The sequence below is a fragment of the Meriones unguiculatus genome, chromosome 14 (genome assembly GCF_030254825.1).
Source record: "Meriones unguiculatus strain TT.TT164.6M chromosome 14, Bangor_MerUng_6.1, whole genome shotgun sequence".
Classification (NCBI taxonomy): domain Eukaryota; kingdom Metazoa; phylum Chordata; class Mammalia; order Rodentia; family Muridae; genus Meriones; species Meriones unguiculatus.
This window is the reverse complement of record NC_083361.1, coordinates 26,864,494-26,877,032: the sequence shown is the minus strand read 5'-3', so window position 1 is coordinate 26,877,032 and position 12,539 is coordinate 26,864,494.

Below are 12,539 nucleotides of genomic sequence, written 5' to 3'. Positions count from 1 at the left end.
GACTATAGAAGGAAAACAATTCAAGTGACAGTGAGTTTCTCATCAGAAATAATGGAAGCTAGAATGAAGTGGCCCAATAAGATTCAAGTTTGGTTAAGAAAAGAACTGGCAACCCAGAATTCTATACCCAGAAAAAGTATCCTTCAAGGATGAAGGTGAAATCAAAACAGCCTCAGATGAAGGAAAACCAGGGGAATGTGTTCCCAGGAGACTCACTCCAAAGAGTGGTCAAAGGAAGTAGTAAGCAGTGGAATCATAGAACATTCAAGAACATAGGATAGAATCCACATTTCTTTGTAGTTTTAATAAGTATGAGTAGACATGCTGACTTACCAGCTCTTTAATGTTCTTAGTTATGTGTTGTAGTCTTAGTGAAAATGGTAACACAGTCTGATACTAAAGTGAAATACTTTAGTGATTATATCATAAGCAAGGAGAACAACAAAACATAAAGAAAATAAGGTTTCTACTTTTTTTTTTTTTGCTGTTTTGAGACAGGGTTTCTCTGTGTAGACTTGACTGTCCTGGACTCACTTCATAGACCAGGCTGGCCTCGAACTCACAGCAATCCCCCTTCCTCTGCCTCCCCAAGTGTTTGGATTACAGGTGTGTGCTACCACACCCAGCTTAGGCTTCTACATTTTGCTTAAACCAATAAAATAAATATGGTACTTAAAGGGTTATATATGATGTAACATCTCAGATACATTAAAAGGTTTAGCAATAACCTAAAAAGCAATCAAAGCAATACATTAAAAAACAACATGGATAAATCAAAATGGTATTCCAAATATCAGTCAAGTAATTCACAGGAAGGCAAGTGAAAGAAAACAGAAAAGTCAAAATAAGAAAGGGGGGAGGGAGACTGAAATCCTGACATCTGACACCGAAGGCATTAACTGTAATAGAATATACTAATTAAAAGACAAATAGGCAGAGTGGATTAAAAAATGCAACTCAACTGTGTGCTACATATAAGAAACTCACTTCAGAGGCAGCAATAGAGGTAGGCTGAAAGCAGAAAGAAAAGCTGAGCTAGATTTACGCTACTACTATCAGAAATTGCTACAAACTTAGAAGCCCCAGGTAACATTATCGTATAGTTCTGCAAATCAGCAATCTGACAGGAGTCTTAGTAGGTTAAGGCCAGGGTGATAGAAGGGCTTAACGTTCATTTCCGGAAACTTGAGGAAAATTATATCCTTGTCTCTCCCATCTTGCCAGGATCAGGAGGGCATCTTCGCTCTTTGGCTCAAGGTTCTGTTCCTTCATTGTCAAAGTGCATAAGAACCCACACTGGACCCCCCAATGCCCTTCTTCTGCCTTCCCTTTCCATTGTTAAGAACCTGTGATCACACTGATACACCTGGATAACCCCAGAGCCTCTCTCCAGCTCAAAATCCTTAACCACACCCACCATGCTTTTTCTCTATAAGGTCACACATTTACAGGTTCTGAAAATTAGAATAGTAATATCTTCAGGGAATCATTTTTCACCTGCCACCATAAAGCTGTATCATGCCAACATTAATTTGAAAATAAAAGTGGATAAGATTAAGCACCTCAATGACACAATGGAGCGGTCTGCAGAGAGGGAGGCAACACACAGTGTTAAAGGAATAGAGTCACTGAAAACAGAGCAGCAAACCACAGAGCTACAGAATATGCCTTCCTCCGTTTTTGTTCCTGTAGTAAAGTATCTGCGGCTGGGCACTTACAGAAACATCTCCTCAGATTCTGGAGTTCAGAAAGCCCAAGCGTCATTTATGCCTCTCACTTATGAATGCCCACAACAACCACTGGACGCTTCCCTCTGAAGTGCTGAGCTCAAGAGTTCTCTTAGTGGCCTCTCCATCTATTCATCCTCAACAGACATCTGAGGAAAGCAGAGAAGCTGCCATTCTCACTGATTTATAGATAGGAACATTAAGTTTTAGTTGTGTGATTGTCAGTTCACCATGGGGTCGACATTAGAACTGGGGTCTTCTCTGCCTTTCGTTTTTCCCCTTTCACCCACACTAATGCAAGATGGTGAGGCATTCAGGCTTCGAGGTAACAGGCTCTGCTCCACCAGCTGCCAGCTGCACTCCCGTAGCTCCTTAGATGGCTCTCTGATTCAGTTTCTGTCTCTGTAGAGTCAAAATGATAATAGTTCCCTTCATACTGACTCCTATAACATTTCAATACGTTAACACCAGGTAGCACCCTTAAAACTGTGCCCGACCCTTAAGCCAACAGCTGGCAGCTGGCATTAAATGCTGCTCTTAACCCAAATAAATGAACGATAAAAGTATAATGCATGGGCTGGAGCAATGACACAACAGTTAGGAGCACTCACTGGCTCTTTTGCCAGAGGTACCTCATTCAGTTTCCTGCACCCACATCAGGTGGCTTAAACACCATCTGTGACTCCAGTTCAAGGGGATCTGACATCCTCTTCTGGCCTCTGCTGGCACTGCATGCAGGTAGTGTGCAGACTTGCAGGTGGGCAGACCAAACACACACACACACACACACACACACACACACACACACCAAGTATAATGCAGTAATTATTAGCCCAGTTTAGTAAGGGAGGCTCTTCCATAAGGCTCTCACCATCAGGTACCCATTACCATTCATGCAAAGGGGTGGAAAAACTTACACTTCTGCTTGAGAGACAGGGAATTAATGCATTTTTCTAAAGCTCAAAACACCTCAAAGGATGAACCTGTCTATGTGCATACTGAAAAAATAATAATAAAAAGAAGGACCATTTCTAACCCTCTCCTGCTGGGCACAGAAGGAAGCTGTGATGTCTGTCACTGGTTTCTTGTATTTCTGTCTCTTTCTCTGAGCCAGGGACCATATGTCAGGATGAACGAGTGTTTTAATGCCGCCAGGTGGGCAGGGCATAAAAAAGACAGTAGTCAGTTAGCTTCCACAACAATACTCCATTTTTCATCTGCTCGGCAATCATGGATTAATTATGAGCCTCATCTCTCCAACAGGTGGTACCTGTGGTCACATGATCATAGCAGAGTCGCCTCCAAAATCATGCAGATAAGCAGTCTCTACTAATTTCAAATACAGGTGCTCATCAGCTGTGCACACAAGGGCCAGGGCAGGCAGGCAAGGATGTGTCTGTTTCCAACATATCACACTTGACATGGCTCTCCATTATTTGAGCATTCACCAATTCTCGGGGGCTTTGCCAGGGATTTTAAAAAAGCTTTGATGTCAAGCATTCTCTTGATCATGCGAGGGACTAAAGCATGTACTGAAATTGTATCCTTCAGCCTCTCTCTCTTAAACTTCAAAATGATGTCGAAAACGTTTTTTCAGACTATATGTTGTGATTTGGGAGTTACACGGTGGTGCAAAGTCCAAAGAACAGGAAGAGTTGAGGCTTGGAGTCTAGAGATAGCAGTTATGTTTGAGTCGTGGTGTGGTGACTGCACATGAGGTGACCGAGCTCAGCCAGTGCTTTCTTGCAGGACAGTCACTTATTTGAAAGACAGACAGACTGTGGTTATTCTCAGTTGGGTTTTTGGCAGTCATTTTCTCAGAAAGAAAAAAAGGGGGGGAAGATCTCTTTTTAGTTCCAGGAAAGAAAATGGCTTCCTAGTTTTTTGCTTATTTAGCTGGTTGGTGAGCTGTTAAGTCAAAGTTAGAACTTTGGGAAAAAATATAGCTTGAATTGAGAGCTCTATTGTCTTGATAAATGTAAGCTATGGATTTGGGCATAGTATCACAAGCCTGTAGTCCTAGTACTCAGTAGGTGGAGGCAGGAGGATTGCCATATGTTTGAGACCAACCTGGCCTATATAATGAGTTCCAGACCCACCAGAGCTATATAGCCAGAGATCCTGTCTCAAAAGAGGAGCTAACCTCTGCAGGTCTAGCTCTGGATAGCCCCAAGGCCACCTTTGAATATCTAGCCTCCTTGTATCCAGTACAGAACTTGATTCAGAGTGGCTTTCAGAAGCATGCCCTTTCATTTTAGTATTTCCCATAAGTTGTGTGAAATCTATTATTTAATATATTAATATATTAATATCCCATTTCAGGTACCTTAGGAGGAAAGACTGCTAAACTTGATACTAGTATGGATACCCTTGTGTATCCCTGTTAAACCTGAGCCTCCTTCTGTTGTGAGGAAGCCCACTCTAGCCAATAAGACACAACTCTGCCTCCCTGGCCTGATCACTCTCATGGCTCTCAGAATAAAGACAATTCCATAGATGCAGCACACACTGTCTGGGATGAAAGACATGAACTCCTCCTCCTTGTTGTCCTCCTCCTCCTCGTCCTCAATCCTCATCCTCGTCCTCGTCCTCCTCGTCCTCCTCTTCTTTGGTTCTTTTATTTTTATTTTATGTGCATTGTTTTGCCTGCATGTATGTCTGTATGAGAGTGTAGAATCCTCTGGCACTGGAGTTACAGACAGTTGTGAACTACCATGTGGGTGCAGGGAATTGAACCCAGGTCCTCTGGAAGAGCAGCCAGTGCTCTTAACCACTGAGCTAACTCTCCAGCCATCAGATCTGGATTCTTCAATCTCTAGCCCATTTGACAGATGCTTTTGTCAAATGCAGCAAAGGTGAATAATCATAAAAAAGAAGTATAAACAGATAACTAACACAAATTTAGTTTTCATATATTTATAGTTATGTTTAAATTACCTTTTTGGGGGAATAAAAAAACAAAAGATTCCAGGCCACCCAGGTGGGTCATTAGGTGAAGCCACTGGCTGCCAAGTCTAACAAAATGAGTTCCATTTCTGGAGCCTACACAGTGAAAGGAGAAAATGGACTCTCCCCAGTTGTCCTATGACCTCCATAAGAGTGCATACATTCACACACACACACACTAAAAAAAAAAAAAAAAAAAGTAGACTTCAATCTGACCCAATGCCTTTGTCATTGCTAGATGGAAAATACCATTTGTGACTGCATTTTCTTTTCATTGCTGATGCACTGGGGACTGATCCCAAGGCTTTGCTCATACTAGGCATGTGTACATGCCACTGTATCTCAGGCATTTTTCTTTTTACTTTTGAAGTTTTAGGTAGGATCTCATTAATTTTCCCGAGGCCATCCTTGAACTCTCCACTCTCCTGCCTCAGCCTCTTGAGTAGCTGGGATGACAGGCCTCCACCACTGGACCTGGCTTTTAAATATATTTGCACATTTGATCAGTATTGTTGATCTCACAGATCTGCAACAACAAGATGTCACCTGTTAATAGTTGTTGTCACAGTCTGGACTCTGACCTAACGACCTGTAGAGAAAGGTGGGTCTTCCAAATGTCTCCTTTAGAAGCTGTTCTTAGATCTTATCTGCCAATGGAAGAATATATGCTTTATCCCCTCCTCGCGTGGAAAGAGTCTGATACTGAAAATTGAGAAGTTAGATGTCATGGTTTAACTGAGAATGGCCCCAGAGATCAGGTCTGAATACTTGGTCTCCAGCTGGTGGAACTGTTTGGGAAGGATTAGGAGGTGTGGCTTTGTTGGAGTTATGTCACTGGGGGTGTGAAGTTTCAAAAGTCTCTGTAGTTCCCAGTTCTCTCTCTCTGCCTCAGCGACACGGATCATAACATGAGCTCTCGGCTGTTTCTCCACTCTGCTACCATGGGCTTTATCCCTGTGAAACCATGAGCTCAACTAAACTCTCTTCTGTAAGCTGCCTTGGTCATGCTATTTTATCACAGCACTAGAAAAGTACCTAAGATATCAGACAAGCAAGCACGCAAGCCTGAAAATCCACTCAAATATTTTTCAAGGTGACAAAATGGAGTCTTCTCTTCCAGAAACAGGAAGGGTTCATTCCATAGTAGAAATACTTTAGAGTATTTCTCCTCAAAAAAAGTACTTATTTCTGCATGCAGCATAGCCATTTCTAACCAAGTTTCATAGTAACATGTAAGAAGACTAACAATTTTTTTGTTTGTTTTTTGGTTTTTTAGACAGGGTTTCTTTGAGTACCCTTGGCTATGCTGGACTCGCTTTGTAGACCAGGCTGGCCTCAAACTTACAGAGATTCGGCTTGCCTCTTCCTCTACCTCCTCAAGTGCTGGGATTACAGGCGTGCACCACCGTGTGAGAATAACACATTTAATGTATTACTCTGTCCATAATTCACAAATTTTACTACAGAACTAAGCAGAATATGTGCGTGTGTGTGTGAGAGAGAGAGAGAGAAAGAGAGATGTCCATATAATGTATATATGTCTGCATGATGTGTGTGTATCTATATGGTGTGTATGTGTGTGTGTGTGTGCATGCTGTATAAAAGTATGGACACACACATGCCATGGCACGTGTGTGGAGGTCAGAAGTTGACCTCAACTGTGGCTCCCTACTCTCCACCTTGTCTGAGACTGGGTCTCTTGTTACTGTCAGTGTTGACACCAGGCTAACTGGTCCGCAGGCTCCTGGAGGTTCTCTTGGCTGGATGCAGATGCAGGCCACCGTGTCTGGCCTGTGGGTGCCAGGGATCTGACCTGGAGTCTTCCTGCTTGCAGCTAAGGGCTGGTGGGATATACACTTTTTTTTTTTTTTTTAACAGCAAAACGTTACCAAGGAAGGAGCTGTCACAAGCGCTTTAATCTGAAAACCATCTCGTAATGCTGCTGCTGCAGGGGACACACACACTCACACAACAGCCTAAGCTTTAAATCACACCAGTGCATAAGGGGAGAGTTCATAGTTTATCAGTTCAGGGCTTTGTTGGATTTGTTGAAAGGTGAAAAAAAAAATCCAATTGTTCCTTCCTGTCACCTCCGGTGTGGATGCTAGAAGGACTTCCATGTTAGCAGATTCCACATTAGTCACATTCCCATATCATTAGAGTACATAAAGCGGTAGCCTTTTAAAGCGTCACTTGAACCACTTCTCTGTCACAGATGCACCCGCACGTGCAAGCCAGCAAAGGAGGTGGCTCTCTCGCTAGCATCTCAAGAACTGGGCTTTTAGGCCAACCAACCTGAAGCTCATGAAAAACTAACAGTACAGCGGGGACACTGGGCTGCCGTTCCTGTCCATTTTGAATGCTGTGTCTGTATTCCAATACCATCAAACAGTCTGGGGTTTTGTTGATGTACGAAAGTCCCACATAGATTGTTAGGCTTATTTCTTCATTGTTTCTACAAATGAAAGCAAGGTGGGCTTCTTGGATTTTGTCTTGTTTTGTTTCATTTTGTTTTTAGGTGTGTGTGTGTGTGTGTGTGTGTGTGTGTGTGTGTGCAGTATGCATGTGAGAGTCTGAGGACGATCTGCAGACTTGGTTTTTTCCTCCCACCATGTGGAATCTGATGAGCTAAGTGGTTCTCAACGTTTCTGACGCTGCGACCCTTTAATACAGTTCCTCCTGTTGTGGTGACCCCCAACCACAAAATTATTCCTTTGCTACTTCAATACTATGATCTTGCTACTGCCATGAACTGTGACGTCAACGTCTGATATGCAGGATGCCTGACGTGTGACACCCGAGAAAGGGTGGCTTGACCCCCAGGCTGAGAACTGCGGCTTGACCGCCTGGGCATCAGGTGCCTTTGCCTGCTGAGCCGTTCGCATACCTGTGACCTGTCCCCTTTCCCTGGCCCACTGCTAGGATTGCTTTTCACCCCCAGTCTCTCAAACACACCTTTGTTGCTGTCACTTATGACAGCCACGCTCAGAGAAGTCGCGTCTGCTCTTAAGGAAGCCATGGGGGCCGGAGGTGGTTAATCATCCCTGAGTTACAGTTCTGAACTAGCTCCCTGGCTTAACCAACGTGCAGAATTTCAGTCGAGCTTTATTAACATTTGAAAGGATTTCAAAATAACCATTTCAATAACTTCACATTGTCTCAGATTTTTATAAGCTTTTGGGTTGCAATCCATCAACTTTAAAACACTGAGTCTCACCTTGGGCTCCATTCTACAAGACAGGTGTCCAAATTCACCTGTCGATGTTGAAGTTGCGTCGATGTTAAAATGCTGTTACAGCGATGGAAGTCTTTGGTTAAGCATTGCCCAATATCTTGTCTGGACTCTTGCCCAACAGGAAGGCTCCGGTTTCTATGAAGATATTAGAGGTAGCGATAGAGCCGTCTTTCATGAGGAGCGCTTAAGGAAGACAGCTGCAGAATTCCTGGTTTCCTCTTGAAGGTGGATTTGAAGATAGCTTTGTGAAGTCTGCCCTCTACTGTTCTTCACAGCAAATGCAGACACCGTCCACATTTGCTTCGTATGGATGACAGGGAACTGAAATGTTATGCCAACGGTTCATTGAGCACCCTCAATAGGTCAGGCAGGGAGTGGAATACGACATCTTAACTTCCACTTAATATTTACCATAATCCTATGGGACAAATAAAATGATTCTGTTCCTATTTCACATGAGAAGAATCCCCCAGAGACAGAGCGTTGAGGACACGTACTGAAAACCAAAAAAAGCCAGTTAAATGCTAGCTGGGAAAGCAGGCTTTGTGGGTATAGATCATTTTCTGACCAAATGGACACTGAAGCCATGGCATCTACGTTTACCCAGCGATGGGTGCTGCATGGCAACTTCTCTCTTCTCTTTTTAAAAGAATTTTAGAGCTAAAACTTTATTTTACTTTGTGTGTGTGTGACATGGAAGGGAGGGTGTGCCCCACAGTCCGAGTGCGGAAGCCAGAGGGCAACTTTCGGGAAGCTGATTGTCTCCTTTTCCCTTCGCATGGGTTCTGGGGTTTGGCAGGCACCTTTACCCACTAAGCCGTCTCCTCTTCTTTTCTTTCTTTTGTTAAAACAAGGCCTCACTACACAGCCTAGGCTGCCACCAGGGTTTTGCCTTTCCTGCCTCAGTCTCCCAAATGCTAGGATTAGGAGTGGAGAGATGGTTATGTAGTTCAAAGCACTGGCTGTTCTTCTGGAGGACCTCAATCCCCAACACCCACGTGTGGCTCGTCATTCCTTGTAACTCTAGTCCCAGGGGGATCTTCTGGCCTGGATAGGCATGGTGCATGGGCATCCGTGCACACAAAAGCCCCTCCACATAAAAAAATTAAAATAAAAAAATGCTAGGATTATACCTGTGCTTTCATGTCCAGTTGGCCGGCCATTTCTGGGTCATCATCTGGCTCCATAGGAAGCGAGTTTTTACTTGGCAGTCACTTTACCCAACTGAGCTACAAGGCCACAGGGAGCAAGTTTTTAAGCACCAGGCACTGGTGTTGCTGTGGGAATGCAAAGGAGCGGAGTAGAAACCTTCAGTTGTTGCCAGGAACCATGAAGTTGGCGGAGGGCATCCAGCGCAGCTTGACTGGTCACTTCCCGGGGTTAGTGGTGATCACAGGGGACTACTGATGTGCCCACACCTCTGGGAAAAGCCTCGGGTCCCTAAATGAGTCATTTCCAGCCCCCCTGAGCTACCGACAAGAGCAGCTCTGGCAAGGACAGTAGTCATGAGATTTAACAACGATGAAGATGCCACTCTGTGTCCCTGTGACTCACAGAGGTGGGGACTATGGTGTTCTAGGCTCACAGTTTTTGCTCTTTTGGTTGCTATTCACTGGAAAGATTTCACTACAGAACAACGCTGGATCATGGCGGATGCAAAAACCTCATTTATCATCTAATGCCAGTCTTTACTTCATGCTTCTTAACCATCAGTCACACTGTTGGAATGGAAATACAATACATGCAAATTTTTTTCCAAGGGAAATTTTGCTTTGAATTCCCACCTGGGCCTCATGAGAGCAATCTTCCTGTTTTGATATCAGATCTCCTAGTGTCATTCATCATCCCAACATTTATCTGCTAGCTGGGACGGCGGGGACTTTCCCAGCTCTGGGATACTATTGGGGACTTCCATAACATGATGTAAGGGCTGTCCCCGCGCAGAAGCATCAGGGTGGGGAACAGAAAACAGGCGAGTAGGTTAAGGACAAGCGCCATAGAGTGACAGAGCGGAGCTCTGAGCAGTAGACTCCCCAGCAGGGCCAGTTCCATGTCCTGATCTAGAATCTGGGTGCTCTCCTCTTTTCTTTTTAACTCTGGCTTAAAATCTGGCCAAGCCTTCAAGATGGTCAATTCTAGTAAGCAAAGAGGCTATAGGTTACCAGCAAAGAACAGTTGTTAGGCTGCCAGCAAGGTAGAGTAGAGGGAAGAGATTGTGAGTAATATAGAAAACTGAAAGGCACAGTGACACACTAGGACCTTACCAGGCAAGGAAGTCATCACCACCTCAGGAAGGGAGGGAGAGAGGAAGGGGAAAGGAGTACAGAATGAAAGAAGGAAGAGACAGATTATCAGAACCCAAAGAAAACAGCAGGGGCCATCTGCTGACAAACATAGCCAATCTGTTGCTTGGCAGAGGACATTTAAGGAAATAAATTCTCTATGCATTCTTTCTTCTTGCCCCCCCCACCCCCACCTCTTGCCTGTGCTTCCCATTGGCTAAACCCAGTCTGGGGACAAAGGAATGAAGGAATAAGTCAGGCTTGAAGAGCTCAGGGCAGGATGAGGATGGGTTTCAAAAGACCTACAGAACCATGAGGAAACAGTCAAAGAGCCTCTCTTCACCTGTAGGAATTACAGGTGAGGTAGTGTTGTCAAAAGTTGGCTAAAGATGTAGGTCTATACTCAAAGTAACCAACATCCAAACACAGGGTCTGGCAGTTTGTGTGACCTTGAACTCATCACTTACACCCTTGAGCCTCAGTTTTTCTATTTACATAATGGAATGCAGTTCTTAACTGTCTTGTTCTACCTAAGTACCAGTGCTGGGGGTTCTTATGGGCTGGGTTTTTTGTTGGGGCTGCTGTTGTTTGGTTGGTTGGTTTCTTTTTCACTTTCTTTTCTCACTATAGCCACTGTTCTTGTCAATAGACTCATTCTCCATTTTGAAAGGACAGCAAGGATCGTAGGAATGTCCACATGCTACCATTTAGATGGAGGCCACCAAAATTACAGGATAGGGACATGCCTCTGTCTCTCTCATCCTAACATCAACAAAGTCCTCACCTTCATGGGGAACATCTGCCACATAGTGATGATGAAATAAACTCATGCCAAGAGCAAGGGATGTGGGAGCTGCTGGAAACACTGAATTGGCTTCCACCCAACTCCGATGACGGCCACAGATCCCAGATTGGCTGTTTTTCCAGGAAAATAGACACTGCCCCTGAGTTGAGCTGAATCTTATCTCTTAGTGACCAAGGTCCCCTCCCACCTTCCAAAGACTCCTTCCTTCTGAAGGCTCCTGGGAGGAATTGATTGCAGGAATTTTGTTCACATCTGTCTGCTCCTCATATGTTGCTATAGAACAAATAAGCTTTTGAGGTCTCATCATCTACAGCAGTAGAATGGGGGGAGATGGTCATTGCAAGGAATGGCTGGCCTTGCTTCCCAACTTTCTCACCCCAACTCAAGAGAATATAGGCTTTCTTGTATCATATCAGACCTCTGGACTTTGCTTGTTGACATATGTCAAGAGCATCACTCCCGGAACGATAACCCCTCCATTGCTCCATCCACGTTAGTTAACTCCTTGGGAAATGAGCTAACGTGTCTGACATCATCCTTCCTTCAGCCCAACCCAGTCTGGCATGTCCAGTGTTCCCACATATTTGTCTTCAGCCCAGCCTTGCCACCTTGAGACCGTTACTCCAAGACAACCACATCTGTTCTCTCATTACCCTACAGCACCACCCATTGTGTGTAAGAGAGTCTTATCTGAGAGTTATGTCACAAAGATTCTTTGCAGCCAGATGGAAGACCGGGTGTCTGAGTCCCTTCAGAATTCCTTGCAAGCATATCAATCAATGATAATCTGTGCTCAAGCTCTACCACTCCTGGGAATAGTCCCAAAGGACACTATATCCCACCTCAGAGATAATGCCCATTCATGTTTGTTGCTGCATTGTTTACAAAACCAGGAGATGGAAATACCCTAGGTGCCCATCAACTGATGAATGAGTGATACATATATACAATGGAAGGTTACTCAGCTGTAGAAAATAAGGAGAGTATGAAATTAGCAAGCAAATAGATGGCGCTAAAAGCAACCATTCAGAATAAGGTAACACTGACCCAGAAAGGCAAACGCCACATGTTTGCTATCATATGTGGATGTTAGCTTTGGATCTAATGTAAACATGTGGGCTTAAATTGGAGTGGCAGGAAACTAGTAAAGGGCTATATAGAGGGGAATTTCAAAGGAAGGAAGTAGGATGCAGGTGGAATAGGGGGTGGGGAATAGGATAATGGGACAAGAAAGGCTAACGGAGGTAGGGAAATGACACTTCTTTTCTCTACATTCAAACTGAATTGAGTCACTCAGTAGACTGACAGGTTGTCGAGAACCCCACCCTTGTAAAAATACTAAAACAGTAGGAAGATAAACCTTTCAGACTGAGCTTGGTGCCTCACACCTATAATCCTAGCACTTAGGGAGACAGAGGCAGGCAGATCACTGTGGGTTTGAGGCTAGCCTGGTCTACAAAGTTAGTCCAGGACAGTCAAGGCTACACAGAGAAACCCTGTCTCAAAAAACAAAACACACACACACGCACACACAACCAACCAAA